This window comes from Triturus cristatus, chromosome 1_1 (genome assembly GCF_964204655.1).
Source record: "Triturus cristatus chromosome 1_1, aTriCri1.1, whole genome shotgun sequence".
In the NCBI taxonomy this organism is placed as follows: Eukaryota; Metazoa; Chordata; class Amphibia; order Caudata; family Salamandridae; genus Triturus; species Triturus cristatus.
Window position 1 is genome coordinate 451161142 of NC_140579.1, and position 20948 is coordinate 451182089.

Below are 20948 nucleotides of genomic sequence, written 5' to 3' on the forward strand. Positions count from 1 at the left end.
TAGAAAACCCGTCTCCCATGTGATGTCTTTGATCTTGTTTAAAATGTCACCAGTGTCTTTGATGTAACTGGGAAGCTTTTTCACAAATTCTTGTAGAATAAAATCTACATACTGGGAAATGTGTTCACTGACACTATTGATGGCCGAAATGATAGGTCTTCCTGGTACTGGCCGAATTAGTTTATGTACCTTTGGAATCAAATACATCGTAGGCATCTCAGGGAAGTCAATGTCTAAAAATTTGTATTCAGATGATGAAATTAGACCCTCCCTTTTGTATTGTAGCAGTTGTGTCCTTAGTGATTCTTTGGCCTGATTAAATTCTTTTAGATTTGATTTCACATAGCACTCATGATTATTAATATATAGATATATATATATTACCTACTGGCGGTCGCCAGTAGGTAGTTATAGTTAGGACCCTGTTTCCATAGGAAATCCGCAACATTCTATTTGGAATAACTTTGGCGCCGGTCGACGAATCCTCGCGAAATTTTCAAAATAGGTGGGGCGCTACGCTCCGCTCCTACCCTGAAAGTCTCGGGGTGATTCGTCAAGCGGGGGCTGAGAAAAAAGGGGGGTCCCAAAACGCGTTTTTCCCATGCATTTTTCCATAGGACCTTTAGACACAGCTACAGCCCGAATGGCTGAATAGAATTACTTGAAATTTGGCAGAGAGGTAGTCCTCAGGTCAAGGAAGTGCCTTTTGTAGGTCTGGTGTAAATCTGTTCAGTAGGTCCTGAGAAAATAGCATTTAAATCAATATATATATCTATAGGCGCGCTCCGTGCGCTTACCGTAAGCTTACCGTACGCGCACGGTGCCGTGCGCGAGCGCGATTCTGATTGGTTGTTAGATCTTAGTAAACATTCGAATCGGTCGAAATCAGGAAGTGTCGCCCGCCATTTTGTCTCTCGCAGTCTGAGGGGGTGTAAAACAAAGGTGGATGACGTGAAAAGGGGGCAGGCTGGACAGTTCCTGACCCCCTAGCCTTTGTCAACTTAAAATGTGGCACAGGGCGTGTTTGCACAGTGCTGAAGGGAGGGGATGGCGACGGAAAGTGGCTCTATATATACTGGACCGAAGTAAAATCAGCCGAACTACAAATTACGATTTACTCACCTGTTATCAGGAGAGACCTCAGTGCTGCATGTTTGAGCCCAGTACTGATCCTGAAAAGTAATTCTAACCATACTTACCAGTAACTTCAATGTCCTTCCATAGGATATCATTGCCTGCTTTTTGCTGAAAAAGTTTCAAATTGTTGATTTTTCAAACTTACAAATATTCCTCTAAAATCAGCCGAACCACGAATTCCGATTTACTTACCTGTTATGAGGAGAGAACTCAGTGCTGCATCTTTTAGCCCAGCACTGACCCTGAAAAGTAATTCTAAGCGTACTTACCAGTAACTTGCATTTCCTTCCATAGGAATCCACTGTGTGATTTTCAGCAGAAAAGTTTCTAAGTGTGGAGTTTTGGAACTTACAAATATTCCTCTAAAATCAGCCGAACTACGAATTCCGATTTACTCACCTGTTATCAGGAGAGACCTCAATGCTGCATCTTTAAACCCAGTACTTATCCTGAAAAGTAATTCTAAGCGTGCTTACCAGGACCTTGAATTTCATTCCATAGGCTAACATTGACTGGTTTCACTTGGAAATTCTTCGAAGTGTGGAATTTTGGAACTTACAAATATTCCTCTAAAATCAGCCGAACTACGAATTCCGATTTACTCACCTGTTATCAAGTGAGAACCCAGTGCTGCATCTTTTAGCCCAGCACTGACCCTGAAAAGTAATCCTAAGCGTACTTACCAGTAACGTGTATTTCCTTCGATAGGAATCCACTGTGTGGTTTTCAGCAGAAAAATTTCGAAGTGTGGAGTTTTGGAACTTACAAATATTCCTCTAAAATCAGCCAAACTACGAATTCCGATTTACTCAACTGTTATCAGGAGAGACCTCAGTGCTGCATGTTTAAGCCCAGTACTGATCCTGAAAAGTAATTCTAACCGTACTTACCAGTAACTTGAATTTCCTTCCATAGGCTAACATTGACTGGTTTCACTTGGAAATTCTTCGAAGTTTGGAGTTTTGGAACTTACAAATATTCCTCTAAAATCAGCCGAACTACGAATTCCGATTTACCCACCTGTTATCAGGAGAAAACCCAGTGCTGCATCTTTTAGCCAAGCACTGACCCTGAAAAGTACTTCTAAGCGTACTCACCAGTAACTTGTATTTCCTTCCATAGGAATCCATTGTGTGGTTTTCAGAAGAAAAGTTTCTAAGTGTCGATTTTTGGAACGTACAAAAATTCCTCTAAAATCAGCCGAACTACGAATTCCGATTTACTCACCTGTTATCAGGAGAGCACTCAATGCTGCATCTTTAAACCCAGTACTGATCCTGAAAAGTAATTCTAAGCGTGCTTACCAGGACCTTAAATTTCATTCCATAGGCTAACATTGACTGGTTTCACTTGTAAATTCTTCGAAGTGTGGAATTTTGGAACTTACAAATATTCCTCTAAAATCAGCCGAACTACGAATTCCGATTTACTCACCTGTTATCAGGAGAGGCCTCAGTGCTGCATGTTTAAGCCCAGTACTGATCCTGAAAAGTAATTCTAACCGTACTTACCAGTAACTTGAATTTCCTTCCATAGGCTAACATTGACTGGTTTCACTTGGAAATTCTTCGAAGTGTGGAGTTTTGAAACTTACAAATATTCCTCTAAAATCAGCCGAACTACGAATTCTGATTTACCTACCTGTTATCAGGAGAGAACTCAGTGCTGCATCTTTTAGCCCAGCACTGACCCTGAAAAGTAATTCTAAGCGTACTTACCAGTAACATGTATTTCCTTCGATAGGAATCCACTGTGTGGTTTTCAGCAGAAAAGTTTCGAAGTGTGGAATTTTGGAACTTGCAAATATTCCTCTAAAATCAGCCGAACTTCGAATTCCAAATTTACTCACCTGTTATCAGGAGAGAACTCAGTGCTGCATCTTTTAGCCCAGCACTGACCCTGAAAAGTAATTCTAAGCGTACTTACCAGTAACTTGTATTTCCTTCCATAGGAATCCACTGTGTGGTTTTCAGCAGAAAAGTTTCTAAGTGTGGAGTTTTGGAACTAACAAATATTACACTAAAATCAGCTGAACTACGAATTCCGATTTACTCGCCTGTTATCAAGAGAGAACCCAGTGCTGCATGTTTTAAGCCAGCACTGACCCTGGAAAGTAATTCTAAGCGTACTTACCAGTAACTTGTACTTCCTTCGATAGGAATCCATTGTGTGGTTTTTAGCAGAAAAGTTTCAGTGTCGATTTTTGGAACGTACAAAAATTCCTCTAAAATCAGCCGAACTACGAATTCCGATTTATTCACCTGTTATCAGGAGAGACCTCAGTGCTGAATCTTTAAGGCCAGTACTGATCCTGAAAAGTAATTCTAACCGTACTTACCAGTAACTTGAATTTCCTTCCACAGGCTAACATTGACTGGTTTCACTTGGTAATTCTTCGAAGTGTGGAGTTTTGGAACTTACAAATATTCCTCTAAAATCAGCCGAACTACGAATTCCGATTTATTCACCTGTTATCAGGAGAGACCTCAGTGCTGCATGTTTAAGCCCAGTACTGATCCTGAAAAGTAATTCTAACCGTACTTACCAGTAACTTGAATTTCCTTCCATAGGCTAACATTGAGTGGTTTCACTTGGAAATTCTTCGAAGTGTGGAGTTTTGGAACTTACAAATATTCCTCTAAAATCAGCCGAACTCCGAATTCCGATTTACTCACCTGTTATTAAGTGAGAACCCAGTGCTGCATCTTTTAGCCCAGCACTGACCCTGAAAAGTAATCCTAAGCGTACTTACCAGTAACTTGCATTTCCTTCCATAGGAATCCACTGTGTGGTTTTCAGCAGAAAAGTTTCTAAGTGTGGAGTTTTGGAACTTACAAATATTCCTCTAAAATCAGCCGAACTACGAATTCCGATTTACTCACCTGTTATCAAGTGAGAACCCAGTGCTGCATCTTTTAGCCCAGCACTGACCCTGAAAAGTAATTCTAACTGTACTTACCAGTAACTTGAATTTCCTTCCACAGGCTAACATTGACTGGTTTCACTTGGAAATTCTTCGAAGTGTGGAGTTTTGGAACTTACAAATAGTCCTCTAAAATCAGCCGAACTAAGAATTCCGATTTATTCACCTGTTATCAGGAGAGACCTCAGCGCTGCATGTTTAAGCCCAGTACTGACCCTGAAAAGTAATTCTAACCGTACTTACCAGTAACTTGAATTTCCTTCCATAGGCTAACATTGAGTGGTTTCACTTGGAAATTCTTCGAAGTGTGGAGTTTTGAAACTTACAAATATTCCTCTAAAATCAGCCGAACTACGAATTCTGATTTACCTACCTGTTATCAGGAGAGAACTCAGTGCTGCATCTTTTAGCCCAGCACTGACCCTGAAAAGTAATTCTAAGCGTACTTACCAGTAACGTGTATTTCCTTCGATAGGAATCCACTGTGTGGTTTTCAGCAGAAAAGTTTCGAAGTGTGGAATTTTGGAACTTGCAAATATTCCTCTAAAATCAGCCGAACTTCGAATTCCAAATTTACTCACCTGTTATCAGGAGAGAACTCAGTGCTGCATCTTTTAGCCCAGCACTGACCCTGAAAAGTAATTCTAAGCGTACTTACCAGTAACTTGTATTTCCTTCCATAGGAATCCACTGTGTGGTTTTCAGCAGAAAAGTTTCTAAGTGTGGAGTTTTGGAACTAACAAATATTCCTCTAAAATCAGCCGAACTACGAATTCCGATTTACTCGCCTGTTATCAAGAGAGAACCCAGTGCTGCATGTTTTAAGCCAGCACTGACCCTGGAAAGTAATTCTAAGCGTACTTACCAGTAACTTGTACTTTCTTCCATAGGAATCCATTGTGTGGTTTTTAGCAGAAAAGTTTCAGTGTCGATTTTTGGAACGTACAAAAATTCCTCTAAAATCAGCCGAACTACGAATTCCGATTTATTCACCTGTTATCAGGAGAGACCTTAGTGCTGAATCTTTAAGGCCAGTACTGATCCTGAAAAGTAATTCTAACCGTACTTACCAGTAACTTGAATTTCCTTCCACAGGCTAACATTGACTGGTTTCACTTGGTAATACTTCGAAGTGTGGAGTTTTGGAAGTTACAAATATTCCTCTAAAATCAGCCGAACTACGAATTCCGATTTACTCATCTGTTATCAGGAGAGACCTCAGTGCTGCATGTTTAAGCCCAGTACTGATCCTGAAAAGTAATTCTAACCGTACTTACCAGTAACTTGAATTTCCTTCCATAGGCTAACATTGAGTGGTTTCACTTGGAAATTCTTCGAAGTGTGGAGTTTTGGAACTTACAAATATTCCTCTAAAATCAGCCGAACTACGAATTCCGATTTACTCACCTGTTATCAAGTGAGAACCCAGTGCTGCATCTTTTAGCCCAGCACTGACCCTGAAAAGTAATCCTAAGCGTACTTACCAGTAACTTGCATTTCCTTCCATAGGAATCCACTGTGTGGTTTTCAGCAGAAAAGTTTCTAAGTGTGGAGTTTTGGAACTTACAAATATTCCTCTAAAATCAGCCGAACTACGAATTCCGATTTACTCACCTGTTATCAAGTGAGAACCCAGTGCTGCATCTTTTAGCCCAGCACTGACCCTGAAAAGTAATTCTAACTGTACTTACCAGTAACTTGAATTTCCTTCCACAGGCTAACATTGACTGGTTTCACTTGGAAATTCTTCGAAGTGTGGAGTTTTGGAACTTACAAATAGTCCTCTAAAATCAGCCGAACTAAGAATTCCGATTTATTCACCTGTTATCAGGAGAGACCTCAGTGCTGCATGTTTAAGCCCAGTACTGACCTTGAAAAGTAATTCTAACCGTACTTACCAGTAACTTGAATTTCCTTCCATAGGCTAACATTGACTGGTTTCACTTGGAAATTCTTCGAAGTGTGGAGTTTTGGAAGTTACAAATATTCCTCTAAAATCAGCTGAACTACGAATTCCGATTTACTCACCTGTTATCAGGAGAGACCTCAGTGCTGCATGTTTAAGCCCAGTACTGATCCTGAAAAGTAATTCTAACCGTACTTACCAGTAACTTGAATTTCCTTCCATAGGCTAACATTGACTGGTTTCACTTGGAAATTCTTCGAAGTGTGGAGTTTTGAAACTTACAAATATTCCTCTAAAATCAGCCGAACTACGAATTCCGATTTACTCGCCTGTTATCAAGAGAGAACCCAGTGCTGCATGTTTTAAGCCAGCACTGACCCTGGAAAGTAATTCTAAGCGTACTTACCAGTAACTTGTATTTCCTTCCATAGGAATCCACTGTGTGGTTTTCAGCAGAAAAGTTTCTAAGTGTGGAGTTTTGGAACTTACAAATATTCCTCTAAAATCAGCCGAACTGCGAATTCCGATTTACTCACCTGTTATCAGGAGAGACCCAAGTGCTGCATCTTTTAGCCCAGCACTGACCCTGAAAAGTTATTCTAAGCGTACTTACCAGTAACTTGTATTTCCTTCCATAGGAATCCATTGTGTGGTTTTCAGCAGAAAAGTTTCTAAGTGTCGATTTTTGGAACGTACAAAAATTCCTCTAAAATCAGCCGAACTACGAATTCCGATTTACTCACCTGTTATCAGGAGAGACCTCAATGCTGCATCTTTAAGCGCAGTATTGATCCTGAAAAGTAATTCTAACCGTACTTAAAAGGAACTTGAATTTCATTCCATAGCCTAACATTGACTGGTTTCACTTGGAAATTCTTCGAAGTGTGGAGTTTTGGAAGTTACAAATATTCCTCTAAAATCAGCTGAACTACGAATTCCGATTTACTCACCTGTTATCAGGAGAGACCTCAGTGCTGCATGTTTAAGCCCAGTACTGATCCTGAAAAGTAATTCTAACCGTACTTACCAGTAACTTGAATTTCCTTCCATAGGCTAACATTGACTGGTTTCACTTGGAAATTCTTCAAAGTGTGGAGTTTTGAAACTTACAAATATTCCTCTAAAATCAGCCGAACTACGAATTCCGATTTACTTACCTGTTATCAGGAGAGAACTCAGTGCTGCATCTTTTAGCCCAGCACTGACCCTGAAAAGTAATTCTAAGCGTACTTACCAGTAACTTGTATTTCCTTCCATAGGAATCCACTGTGTGGTTTTCAGCAGAAAAGTTTCTAAGTGTGGAGTTTTGGAACTAACAAATATTCCTCTAAAATCAGCCGAACTACGAATTCCGATTTACTCGCCTCTTATCAAGAGAGAACCCAGTGCTGCATGTTTTAAGCCAGCACTGACCCTGGAAAGTAATTCTAAGCGTACTTACCAGTAACTTGTACTTCCTTCCATAGGAATCCATTGTGTGTTTTTTAGCAGAAAAGTTTCAGTGTCGATTTTTGGAACGTAGAAAAATTCCTCTAAAATCAGCCGAACTACGAATTCCGATTTACTCATCTGTTATCAGGAGAGACCTCAATGCTGCATCTTTAAGCCCAGTACTGATCCTGAAAAGTAATTCTAACCGTACTTACCAGGAACTTGAATTTCATTCCATAGGCTAACATTGAGTGGTTTCACTTGGAAATTCTTCGAAGTGTGGAGTTTTGGAACTTACAAATATTCCTCTAAAATCAGCCGAACTACGAATTCCGATTTACTCACCTGTTATCAAGTGAGAACCCAGTGCTGCATCTTTTAGCCCAGCACTGACCCTGAAAAGTAATCCTAAGCGTATTTACCAGTAACTTGCATTTCCTTCCATAGGAATCCACTGTGTGGTTTTCAGCAGAAAAGTTTCTAAGTGTGGAGTTTTGGAACTTACAAATATTCCTCTAAAATCAGCCGAACTACGAATTCAGATTTACTCACCTGTTATCAAGTGAGAACCCAGTGCTGCATCTTTTAGCCCAGCACTGACCCTGAAAAGTAATTCTAACTGTACTTACCAGTAACTTGAATTTCCTTCCACAGGCTAACATTGACTGGTTTCACTTGGAAATTCTTCGAAGTGTGGAGTTTTGGAACTTACAAATAGTCCTCTAAAATCAGCCGAACTACGAATTCCGATTTACTCACCTGTTATCAGGAGAGACCCAAGTGCTGCATCTTTTAGCCCAGCACTGACCCTGAAAAGTTATTCTAAGCGTACTTACCAGTAACTTGTATTTCCTTCCATAGGAATCCATTGTGTGGGTTTCAGCAGAAAAGTTTCTAAGTGTCGATTTTTGGAACGTACAAAAATTCCTCTAAAATCAGTCGAACTACGAATTCCGATTTACTCACCTTTTATTAGGAGAGACCTCAATGCTGCATCTTTAAGCGCAGTATTGATCCTGAAAAGTAATTCTAACCGTACTTACAAGGAACTTGAATTTCATTCCATAGCCTAACATTGACTGGTTTCACTTGGAAATTCTTCGAAGTGTGGAGTTTTGGAAGTTACAAATATTCCTCTAAAATCAGCTGAACTACAAATTCCAATTTACTCACCTGTTATCAGGAGAGACCTCAGTGCTGCATGTTTAAGCCCAGTACTGATCCTGAAAAGTAATTCTAACCGTACTTACCAGTAACCTGAATTTCCTTCCATAGGCTAACATTGACTGGTTTCACTTGGAAATTCTTCAAAGTGTGGAGCTTTGAAACTTACAAATATTCCTCTAAAATCAGCCGAACTACGAATTCCGATTTACTTACCTGTTATCAGGAGAGAACTCAGTGCTGCATCTTTTAGCCCAGCACTGACCCTGAAAAGTAATTCTAAGCGTACTTACCAGTAACTTGTATTTCCTTCGATAGGAATCCACTGTGTGGTTTTCAGCAGAAAAGTTTCGAAGTGTGGAATTTTGGAACTTGCAAATATTCCTCTAAAATCAGCCGAACTACGAATCCTGATTTACTCGCCTGTTATCAAGAGAGAACCCAGTGCTGCATGTTTTAACCCAGCACTGACCCCGGAAAGTAATTCTAAGCGTACTTACCAGTAACTTGTATTTCCTTCCATAGGAATCCATTGTGTGGTTTTCAGCAGAAAATTTTCAGTGTCGATTTTTGGAACGTAGAAAAATTCCTCTAAAATCAGCCGAACTACGAATTCCGATTTACTCATCTGTTATCAGGAGAGACCTCAATGCTGCATCTTTAAGCCCAGTACTGATCCTGAAAAGTATTTCTAACCGTACTTACCAGGAACTTGAATTTCATTCCATAGCCTAACATTGACTGGTTTCACTTGGAAATTCTTCGAAGTGTGGAGTTTTGGAAGTTACAAACATACCTCTAAAATCAGCTGAACTACGAATTCCGATTTACTCACCTGTTATCAGGAGAGACCTCAGTGCTGCATGTTTAAGCCCAGTACTGATCCTGAAAAGTAATTCTAACCGTACTTACCAGTAACTTGAATTTCCTTCCATAGGCTAACATTGACTGGTTTCACTTGGAAATTCTTCAAAGTGTGGAGTTTTGAAACTTACAAATATTCCTCTAAAATCAGCCGAACTACGAATTCCGATTTACTTACCTGTTATCAGGAGAGAACTCAGTGCTGCATCTTTTAGCCCAGCACTGACCCTGAAAAGTAATTCTAAGCGTGCTTACCAGGACCTTGAATTTCATTCCCAAGGCTAACATTGACTGGTTTCACTTGGAAATTCTTCGAAGTGTGGAATTTTGGAACTTACAAATATTCCTCTAAAATCGGCCGAACTACGAATTTCGATTTACTCACCTGTTATCAGGAGAGGCCTCAGTGCTGCATGTTTAAGCCCAGTACTGATCCTGAAAAGTAATTCTAACCGTACTTACCAGTAACTTGAATTTCCTTCCATAGGCTAACATTGACTAGTTTCACTTGGAAATTCTTCGAAGTGTGGAGTTTTGAAACTTACAAATATTCCTCTAAAATCAGCCGAACTACGAATTCTGATTTACCTACCTGTTATCAGGAGAGAACTCAGTGCTGCATCTTTTAGCCCAGCACTGACCCTGAAAAGTAATTCTAAGCGTACTTACCAGTAACGTGTATTTCCTTCGATAGGAATCCACTGTGTGGTTTTCAGCAGAAAAGTTTCCAAGTGTGGAATTTTGGAACTTGCAAATATTCCTCTAAAATCAGCCGAACTTCGAATTCCAAATTTACTCACCTGTTATCAGGAGAGAACTCAGTGCTGCATCTTTTAGCCCAGCACTGACCCTGAAAAGTAATTCTAAGCGTACTTACCAGTAACTTGTATTTCCTTCCATAGGAATCCACTGTGTGGTTTTCAGCAGAAAAGTTTCTAAGTGTGGAGTTTTGGAACTAACAAATATTCCTCTAAAATCAGCCGAACTACGAATTCCGATTTACTCGCCTGTTATCAAGAGAGAACCCAGTGCTGCATGTTTTAAGCCAGCACTGACCCTGGAAAGTAATTCTAAGCGTACTTACCAGTAACTTGTACTTCCTTCCATAGGAATCCATTGTGTGGTTTTTAGCAGAAAAGTTTCAGTGTCGATTTTTGGAACGTACAAAAATTCCTCTAAAATCAGCCGAACTACGAATTCCGATTTATTCACCTGTTATCAGGAGAGACCTCAGTGCTGAATCTTTAAGGCCAGTACTGATCCTGAAAAGTAATTCTAACCGTACTTACCAGTAACTTGAATTTCCTTTCATAGGCTAACATTGACTGGTTTCACTTGGTAATTCTTCGAAGTGTGGAGTTTTGGAACTTACAAATATTCCTCTAAAATCAGCCGAACTACGAATTCCGATTTATTCACCTGTTATCAGGAGAGACCTCAGTGCTGCATGTTTAAGCCCAGTACTGATCCTGAAAAGTAATTCTAACCGTACTTACCAGTAACTTAAATTTCCTTCCATAGGCTAACATTGAGTGGTTTCACTTGGAAATTCTTCGAAGTGCGGAGTTTTGGAACTTACAAATATTCCTCTAAAATCAGCCGAACTACGAATTCCGATTTACTCACCTGTTATCAAGTGAGAACCCAATGCTGCATCTTTTAGCCCAGCACTGACCCTGAAAAGTAATTCTAAGCGTACTTACCAGTAACTTGCATTTCCTTCCATAGGAATTCACTGTGTGGTTTTCAGCAGAAAAGTTTCTAAGTGTGGAGTTTTGGAACTTACAAATATTCCTCTAAAATCAGCCGAACTACGAATTCCGATTTACTCACCTGTTATCAAGTGAGAACCCAGTGCTGCATCTTTTAGCCCAGCACTGACCCTGAAAAGTAATTCTAACTGTACTTACCAGTAACTTGAATTTCCTTCCATAGGCTAACATTGACTGGTTTCACTTGGAAATTCTTCGAAGTGTGGAGTTTTGGAACTTACAAATAGTCCTCTAAAATCAGCCGAACTACGAATTCCGATTTACACACCTGTTATCAGGAGAGACCCCAGTGCTGCATCTTTTACCCCAGCACTGACCCTGAAAAGTTATTCTAAGCGTACTTACCTGTAACTTGTATTTCCTTCCATAGGAATCCATTGTGTGGTTTTCAGCAGAAAAGTTTCTAAGTGTCGATTTTTGAAACGTACAAAAATTCCTCTAAAATCAGCCGAACTACGAATTCCGATTTACTCACCTGTTATCAGGGGAGACCTCAATGCTGCATCTTTAAGCGCAGTATTGATCCTGAAAAGTAATTCTAACCGTACTTACAAGGAACTTGAATTTCATTCCATAGCCTAACATTCACTGGTTTCACTTGGAACTTCTTCGAAGTGTGGAGTTTTGGAAGTTACAAATATTCCTCTAAAATCAGCTGAACTACGAATTCCGATTTACTCACCTGTTATCAGGAGAGACCTCAGTGCTGCATGTTTAAGCCCAGTACTGATCCTGAAAAGTAATTCTAACCGTACTTACCAGTAACTTGAATTTCCTTCCATAGGCTAACATTGACTGGTTTCACTTGGAAATTCTTCGAAGTGTGGAGTTTTGAAACTTACAAATATTCCTCTAAAATCAGCCGAACTACGAATTCCGATTTACTTACCTGTTATCAGGAGAGAACTCAGTGCTGCATCTTTTAGCCCAGCACTGACCCTGAAAAGTAATTCTAAGCGTACTTACCAGTAACTTGTATTTCCTTCGATAGGAATCCATTGTGTGGTTTTCAGCAGAAAAATTTCGAAGTGTAGAGTTTTGGAACTTACAAATATTCCTCTAAAATCAGCCGAACTACGAATTCCGATTTACTCACCTGTTATCAGGAGAGACCTCAGTGCTGCATGTTTAAGCCCAGTACTGATCCTGAAAGTAATTCTAACCGTACTTACCAGTAACTTGAATTTCCTTCCATAGGCTAACATTGACTGGTTTCACTTGGAAATTCTTCGAAGTTTGGAGTTTTGGAACTTACAAATATTCCTCTAAAATCAGCCGAACTACGAATTCCGATTTACCCATCTGTTATCAGGAGAGAACCCAGTGCTGCATCTTTTAGCCAAGCACTGACCCTGAAAAGTAATTCTAAGCGTACTCACCAGTAACTTGTATTTCCTTCCATAGGAATCCATTGTGTGGTTTTCAGCAGAAAAGTTTCTAAGTGTGGAGTTTTGGAACTAACAAATATTCCTCTAAAATCAGCCGAACTACGAATTGCGATTTACTCGCCTGTTATCAAGAGAGAACCCAGTGCTGCATGTTTTAACCCAGCACTGACCCTGGAAAGTAATTCTAAGCGTACTTACCAGTAACTTGTACTTCCTTCCATAGGAATCCACTGTGTGGTTTTTAGCAGAAAAGTTTCAGTGTCGATTTTTGGAACGTACAAAAATTCCTCTAAAATCAGCCGAACTACGAATTCCGATTTATTCACCTGTTATCAGGAGAGACCTCAGTGCTGAATCTTTAAGGCCAGTACTGATCCTGAAAAGTAATTCTAACCGTACTTACCAGTAACTTGTACTTCCTTCCATAGGAATCCACTGTGTGGTTTTTAGCAGAAAAGTTTCAGTGTCGATTTTTGGAACGTACAAAAATTCCTCTAAAATCAGCCGAACTACGAATTCCGATTTATTCACCTGTTATCAGGAGAGACCTCAGTGCTGAATCTTTAAGGCCAGTACTCACCCTGAAAAGTAATTCTAAATATACTTAGCAGCAACTTGTATTTCCTTCCATAGGAATCCATTGTGTGGTTTTCAGCAGAAAAGTTTCTAAGTGTGGAGTTTTGGAACTTACAAATATTCCTCTAAAATCAGCCGAACTACGAATTCCGATTTACTCACCTGTTATCAAGTGAGAACCCAGTGCTGCATCTTTTAGCCCAGCACTGACCCTGAAAAGTAATTCTAAGCGTACTTACCAGTAACTTGTATTTCATTCCATAGGAATCCATTGTGTGGTTTTCAGCAGAAAAGTTTCTAAGTGTGGAGTTTTGGAACTAACAAATATTCCTCTAAAATCAGCCGAACTACGAATTCCGATTTACTCGCCTGTTATCAAGAGAGAACCCAGTGCTGCATGTTTTAAGCCAGCACTGACCCTGGAAAGTAATTCTAAGCGTACTTACCAGTAACTTGTACTTCCTTCCATAGGAATCCATTGTGTGGTTTTTAGCAGAAAAGTTTCAGTGTCGATTTTTGGAACGTACAAAAATTCCTCTAAAATCAGCCGAACTACGAATTCCGATTTATTCACCTGTTATCAGGAGAGACCTCAGTGCTGAATCTTTAAGGCCAGTACTGATCCTGAAAAGTAATTCTAACCGTACTTACCAGTAACTTGAATTTCCTTCCACAGGCTAACATTGACTGGTTTCACTTGGTAATTCTTCGAAGTGTGGAGTTTTGGAACTTACAAATATTCCTCTAAAATCAGCCGAACTACGAATTCCGATTTATTCACCTGTTATCAGGGGAGACCTCAGTGCTGCATGTTTAAGCCCAGTACTGATCCTGAAAAGTAATTCTAACCGTACTTACCAGTAACTTGAATTTCCTTCCATAGGCTAACATTGAGTGGTTTCACTTGGAAAGTCTTCGAAGTGTGGAGTTTTGGAACTTACAAATATTCCTCTAAAATCAGCCGAACTACGAATTCTGATTTACTCACCTGTTATCAAGTGAGAACCCAGTGCTGCATCTTTTAGCCCAGCACTGACCCTGAAAAGTAATCCTAAGCGTACTTACCAGCAACTTGCAATTCCTTCCATAGGAATCCACTGTGTGGTTTTCAGTAGAAAAGTTTCTAAGTGTGGAGTTTTGGAACTTACAAATATTCCTCTAAAATCAGCCGAACTACGAATTCCGATTTACTCACCTGTTATCAAGTGAGAACCCAGTGCTGCATCTTTTAGCCCAGCACTGACCCTGAAAAGTAATTCTAACTGTACTTACCAGTAACTTGAATTTCCTTCCATAGGCTAACATTGACTGGTTTCACTTGGAAATTCTTCGAAGTGTGGAGTTTTGGAACTTACAAATAGCCCTCTAAAATCAGCCGAACTACGAATTCCGATTTACTCACCTGTTATCAGGAGAGACCCAAGTGCTGCATCTTTTAGCCCAGCACTGACCCTGAAAAGTTATTCTAAGTGTACTTACCAGTAACTTGTATTTCCTTCCATAGGAATCCATTGTGTGGTTTTCAGCAGAAAAGTTTCTAAGTGTCGATTTTTGGAACGTACAAAAATTCCTCTAAAATCGGCCGAACTACGAATTCCGATTTACTCACCTGTTATCAGGAGAGACCTCAATGCTGCATCTTTAAGCGCAGTATTGATCCTGAAAAGTAATTCTAACCGTACTTACAAGGAACTTGAATTTCATTCCATAGCCTAACATTGACTGGTTTCACTTGGAAATTCTTCGAAGTGTGGAGTTTTGGAAGTTACAAATATTCCTCTAAAATCAGCTGAACTACGAATTCCGATTTACTCACCTGTTATCAGGAGAGACCTCAGTGCTGCATGTTTAAGCCCAGTACTGTACCTGAAAAGTAATTTTAAGCATACTCACCAGTAACTTGTATTTCCTTCCATAGGAATCCATTGTGTGGTTTTCAGCAGAAAAGTTTCTAAGTGTCGATTTTTGGAACGTACAAAAATTCCTCTAAAATCAGCCGAACTACGAATTCCGATTTACTCACCTGTTATCAGGAGAGACCTCAGTGCTGCATGTTTAAGCACAGTACTGATCCTGAAAAGTAATTCTAACCGTACTTACCAGTAACTTGAATTTCCTTCCATAGGCTAACATTGACTGGTTTCACTTGGAAATTCTTCGAAGTGTGGAGTTTTGAAACTTACAAATATTCCTCTAAAATCAGCTAAACTACGAATTCCGATTTACTCACCTGTTATCAGGAGAGAACTCAGTGCTGCATCTTTTAGCCCAGCACTGACCCTGAAAAGTAATTCTAAGCATACTTACCAGTAACTTGTATTTCCTTCCGTAGGAATCCACTGTGTGGTTTTCAGCAGAAAAGTTTCGAAGTGTGGAATTTTGGAACTTACAAATATTCCTCTAAAATCAGTCGAACTTCGAATTCTGATTTACTCTCCAGTTATCAGGAGAGAACCCAGTGCTGCATCTTTTAGCCCAGCACTGACCCTGAAAAGTAATTCTAAATGTACTTACCAGCAACTTGTATTTCCTTCCATAGGAATCCATTGTGTGGTTTTCAGCAGAAAAGTTTCAGTGTCGATTTTTGGAACGTACAAAAATTCCTCTAAAATCAGCCGAACTACGAATTCCGATTTATTCACCTTTTATCAGGAGAGACCTCAGTGCTGAATCTTTAAGGCCAGTACTGATCCTGAAAAGTAATTCTAACCGTACTTACCAGTAACTTGAATTTCCTTCCATAGGCTAACATTGACTGGTTTCACTTGGTAATTCTTCGAAGTGTGGAGTTTTGGAACTTACAAATACTCCTCTAAAATCAGCCGAGCTACGAATTCCGATTTACTCACCTATCAGGAGAGACCTCAGTGCTGCATGTTTAAGCCCAGTACTGATCTTGAAAAGTAATTCTAAGTGTACTTACCTGCAACTTATATTTCCTTCCATAGGAATCCATTGTGTGGTTTTCAGCAGAAAAGTTTCTAAGTGTCGATTTTTGGAACGTACAAAAATTCCTCTAAAATCAGCCGAACTACGAATTCTGATTTACTCACCTGTTATCAGGAGAGACCTCAATTCTGCATCTTTACGCCCAGTACTGATCCTGAAAAGTAATTCTAACCATACTTACCAGGAACTTGAATTTCATTCCATAGGCTAACATTGACTGGTTTCACTTGGAAATTCTTCAAAGTGTGGAGTTTTGGAAGTTACAAATATTCCTCTAAAATCAGCCGAACTAAGAATTCCGATTTACTCACTTGTTATCAGGAGAGACCTCAGTGCTGCATGTTTAAGCCCAGTACTGATCCTGAAAAGTCATTCTAACCATACTTACCAGTAACTTGAATTTCCTTCCATAGGCTAACATTGACTTTTTTCCCTTGGAAATTCTTCGAAGTGTGGAGTTTTGGAACTTACAAATATTCCTCTAAAATCAGCCGAACTACGAATTCCGATTTACTCACCTGTTATCAGGAGAGAACCCAGTGCCGCATCTTTTAGTCAAGCACTGACCCTGAAAAGTAATTCTAAGCGTACTCACCAGTAACTTGTATTTCCTTCCATAGGAATCCATTGTGTGGTTTTCAGCAGAAAAGTTTCTCAGTGTCGATTTTTGGAACGTACAAAAATTCCTCTAAAATCAGCTGAACTACGAATTCCGATTTACTCACCTGTTATCAGGAGAGACCTCAATACTGCATCTTTAAGCCCAGTACTGATCCTGAAAAGTAATTCTAAGCGTGCTTACCAGGACCTTGAATTTCATTCCATAGGCTAATATTGACTGGTTTCGCTTTGAAATTCTTCGAAGTGTGGAATTTTGGAACTTACATTTATTCCTCTAAAATCAGCCGAACTACGAATTCCGATTTACTCACCTGTTATCAGGAGAGACCTCAGTGCTGCATGTTTAAGCCCAGTACTGATCCTGAAAAGTAATACTAACCGCACTTACCAGTAACTTGAATTTCCTTCCATAGGCTAACATTGACTGGTTTCACTTGGAAATTCTTCGAAGTGTGGAGTTTTGAATCTTACAAATATTCCTCTAAAATCAGCAAAACTACGAATTCCGATTTACTTACCTGTTATCAGGAGAGAACTCAGTGCTGCATCTTTTAGCCCAGCACTGACCCTGAAAAGTAATTCTAAGCGTACTTACCAGTAACTTGTATTTCCTTCCATAGGAATCCACCGTGTGGTTTTCAGCAGAAAAGTTTCGAAGTGTGGAATTTTGGAACTTACAAATATTCCTCTAAAATCAGCCGCATTTCAAATTCCGATTTACTTACCTATTATCAGGAGAGAACTCAGTGCTGCATCTTTTAGCACAGCACTGACCCTGAAAATTTATTCTTAGCGTACTTACCAGTAACTTGTATTTCCTTCCATAGGAATCCACTGTGTGGTTTTCAGCAGAAAAGTTTCGAAGTGTGGAATTTTGGAACTTACAAATATTCCTCTAAAATCAGCCGAACTTCGAATTCCGATTTACTCACCTGTTATCAGGAGAGAACCCAGTGCTGCATCTTTTAGCCCAGCACTGACCCTGAAAAGTAATTCTAAGTGTACTTACCAGTAACTTGTATTTCATTCCATAGGAATCCATTGTGTGGTTGTCAGCAGAAAAGTTTCTAAGTGTGGAGTTTTGGAACTTACAAATATTCCTCTAAAATCAGCCGAACTACGAATTCTGATTTACTCACCTGTTATCAGGAGAGACCTCAGTGCTGAATCTTTAAGGCCAGTACTGATCCTGAAAAGTAATTCTAAACGTACTTACCAGGAACTTGAATTTCATTCCATAGGCTAACATTGACTGGTTTCACTTGGAAAATCTTCGAAGTGTGGAGTTTTGGAAGTTACAAATATTCCTCTAAAATCAGCCGAACTACGAATTCCGATTTACTCACCTGTTATCAGGAGAGACCTCAATGCTGCATCTTTAAGCCCAGTACTGATCCTGAAAAGTAATTCTAAGCGTGCTTACCAGGACACTGAATATCATTCCATAGGCTAACATTGACTGGTTTCACTTGGAAATTCTTCGAAGTGTGGAATTTTGGAACTTACAAATATTCCTCTAAAATCAGCCGAACTATGAATTCCGATTTACTCACCTGTTATCAGGAGAGACCTCAGTGCTGCATGTTTAAGCCCAGTACTGATCCTGAAAAGTAATTCTAACCGTACTTACCAGTAACTTGAATTTCCTTCCATAGGAATCCACTGTGTGGTTTTCAGCAGAAAAGTTTCGAAGTGTGGAATTTTGGAACTTACAAATATTCCTCTAAAATCAGCCGAACTTCGAATTACGATTTACTCAACTGTTATCAGGAGAGAACCCAGTGCTGCATCTTTTAGCCAAGCACTGACCCTGAAAAGTAATTCTAAGCGTACTCACCAGTAACTTGTATTTCCTTCCATAGGAATCCATTATGTGGTTTTCAGCGGAAAAGTTTCTAAGTGTTGATTTTTGGAACGTACAAAAATTCCTCTAAAATCAGCCGAACTACGAATTCCGATTTACTCACCTGTTATCAGGAGAGACCTCAATGCTGCATCTTTAAGCCCAGTACTGATCCTGAAAAGTAATTCTAAAAGTACTTACCAGTAACTTGTATTTCCTTCCATAGGAATCCACTGTGTGGTTTTCAGAAGAAAAGTTTCTAAGTGTCGATTTTTGGAATGTACAAAAATTCCTCTAAAATCTGCTGAACTACGAATTCCGATTTACTCACCTGTTATCAGGAGAGACCTCAATGCTGCATCTTTAAGCCCAGTACTGATCCTGAAAAGTAATTCTAACCGTACTTACCAGGAACTTGAATTTCATTCCATAGGCTAACATTGACTGGTTTCACTTGGAAATTCTTCGAAGTGTGGAGTTTTGGAAGTTACAAATATTCCTCTAAAATCAGCCGAACTACGAATTCCGATTTACTCACCTGTTATCAGGAGAGACCTCAGTGCTGCATGTTTAAGCCCAGTACTGATCCTGAAAAGTCATTCTAACCATACTTACCAGTAACATGAATTTCCTTCCATAGGGTAACATTGGCTGGTTTCACTTGGAAATTCTTCGAAGTGTGGAGTTTTGGAACTTACAAATATTCCTCTAAAATCAGCCGAACTACGAATTCCGATTTACTCACCTGTTCTCAGGAGAGACCTCAGTGCTGCATGTTTAAGCACAGTACTGATCCTGAAAAGTAATTTTAAGCGTACTCACCAGTAACTTGTATTTCCTTCCATAGGAATCCATTGTGTGGTTTTCAGCAGAAAAGTTTCTAAGTGTCGATTTTTGGAACATACAAAAATTCCTCTAAAATCAGCCGAACTACGAATTCCGATTTACTCACCTGTTATCAGGAGAGACCTCAGTGCTGCATGTTTAAGCACAGTACTGATCCTGAAAAGTAATTCTAACTGTACTTACCAGTAACTTGAATTTCCTTCCATAGGCTAACATTGACTGGTTTCACTTGGAAATTCTTCGAAGTGTGGAGTTTTGAAACTTACAAATATTCCTCTAAAATCAGCTAAACTACGAATTCCGATTTACTCACCTGTTATCAGGAGAGAACTCAGTGCTGCATCTTTTAGCCCAGCACTGACCCTGAAAAGTAATTCTAAGCATACTTACCAGTAACTTGTATTTCCTTCCGTAGGAATCCACTGTGTGGTTTTCAGCAGAAAAGTTTCGAAGTGTGGAATTTTGGAACTTACAAATATTCCTCTAAAATCAGTCGAACTTCGAATTCTGATTTACTCTTCAGTTATCAGGAGAGAAACCAGTGCTGCATCTTTTAGCCCAGCACTGACCCTGAAAAGTAATTCTAAATGTACTTACCAGCAACTTGTATTTCCTTCCATAGGAATCCATTGTGTGGTTTTTAGCAGAAAAGTTTCAGTGTCGATTTTTGGAACGTACAAAAATTCCTCTAAAATCAGCCGAACTACGAATTCCGATTTATTCACCTGTTATCAGGAGAGACCTCAGTGCTGAATCTTTAAGGCCAGTACTGATCCTGAAAAGTAATTCTAACCGTACTTACCAGTAACTTGAATTTACTTCCATAGGCTAACATTGACTGGTTTCACTTGGGAATTCTTCGAAGTGTGGAGTTTTGGAACTTACAAATACTCCTCTAAAATCAGCCGAGCTACGAATTCCGATTTACTCACCTATCAGGAGAGACCTCAGTGCTGCATGTTTAAGCCCAGTACTGATCCTGAAAAGTAATTCTAAGCGTACTCACCAGTAACTTGTATTTCCTTCCATAGGAATCCATTGTGTGGTTTTCAGCAGAAAAGTTTCTCAGTGTCGATTTTTGGAACGTACAAAAATTCCTCTAAAATCAGCTGAACTACGAATTCCGATTTACTCACCTGTTATCAGGAGAGACCTCAATACTGCATCTTTAAGCCCAGTACTGATCCTGAAAAGTAATTCTAAGCGTGCTTACCAGTAACTTGTATTTCATTCCATAGGCTAACATTGACTTTTTTCACTTGGAAATTCTTCGAAGTGTGGAGTTTTGGAACTTACAAATATTCCTCTAAAATCAGCCGAACTACGAATTCCGATTTACTCACCTGTTATCAGGAGAGACCTCAGTGCTGCATGTTTAAGCCCAGTACTGATCCTGAAAAGTCATTCTAACCATACTTACCAGTAACTTGAATTTCCTTCCATAGGCTAACATTGACTTTTTTCACTTGGAAATTCTTCGAAGTGTGGAGTTTTGGAACTTACAAATATTCCTCTAAAATCAGCCGAA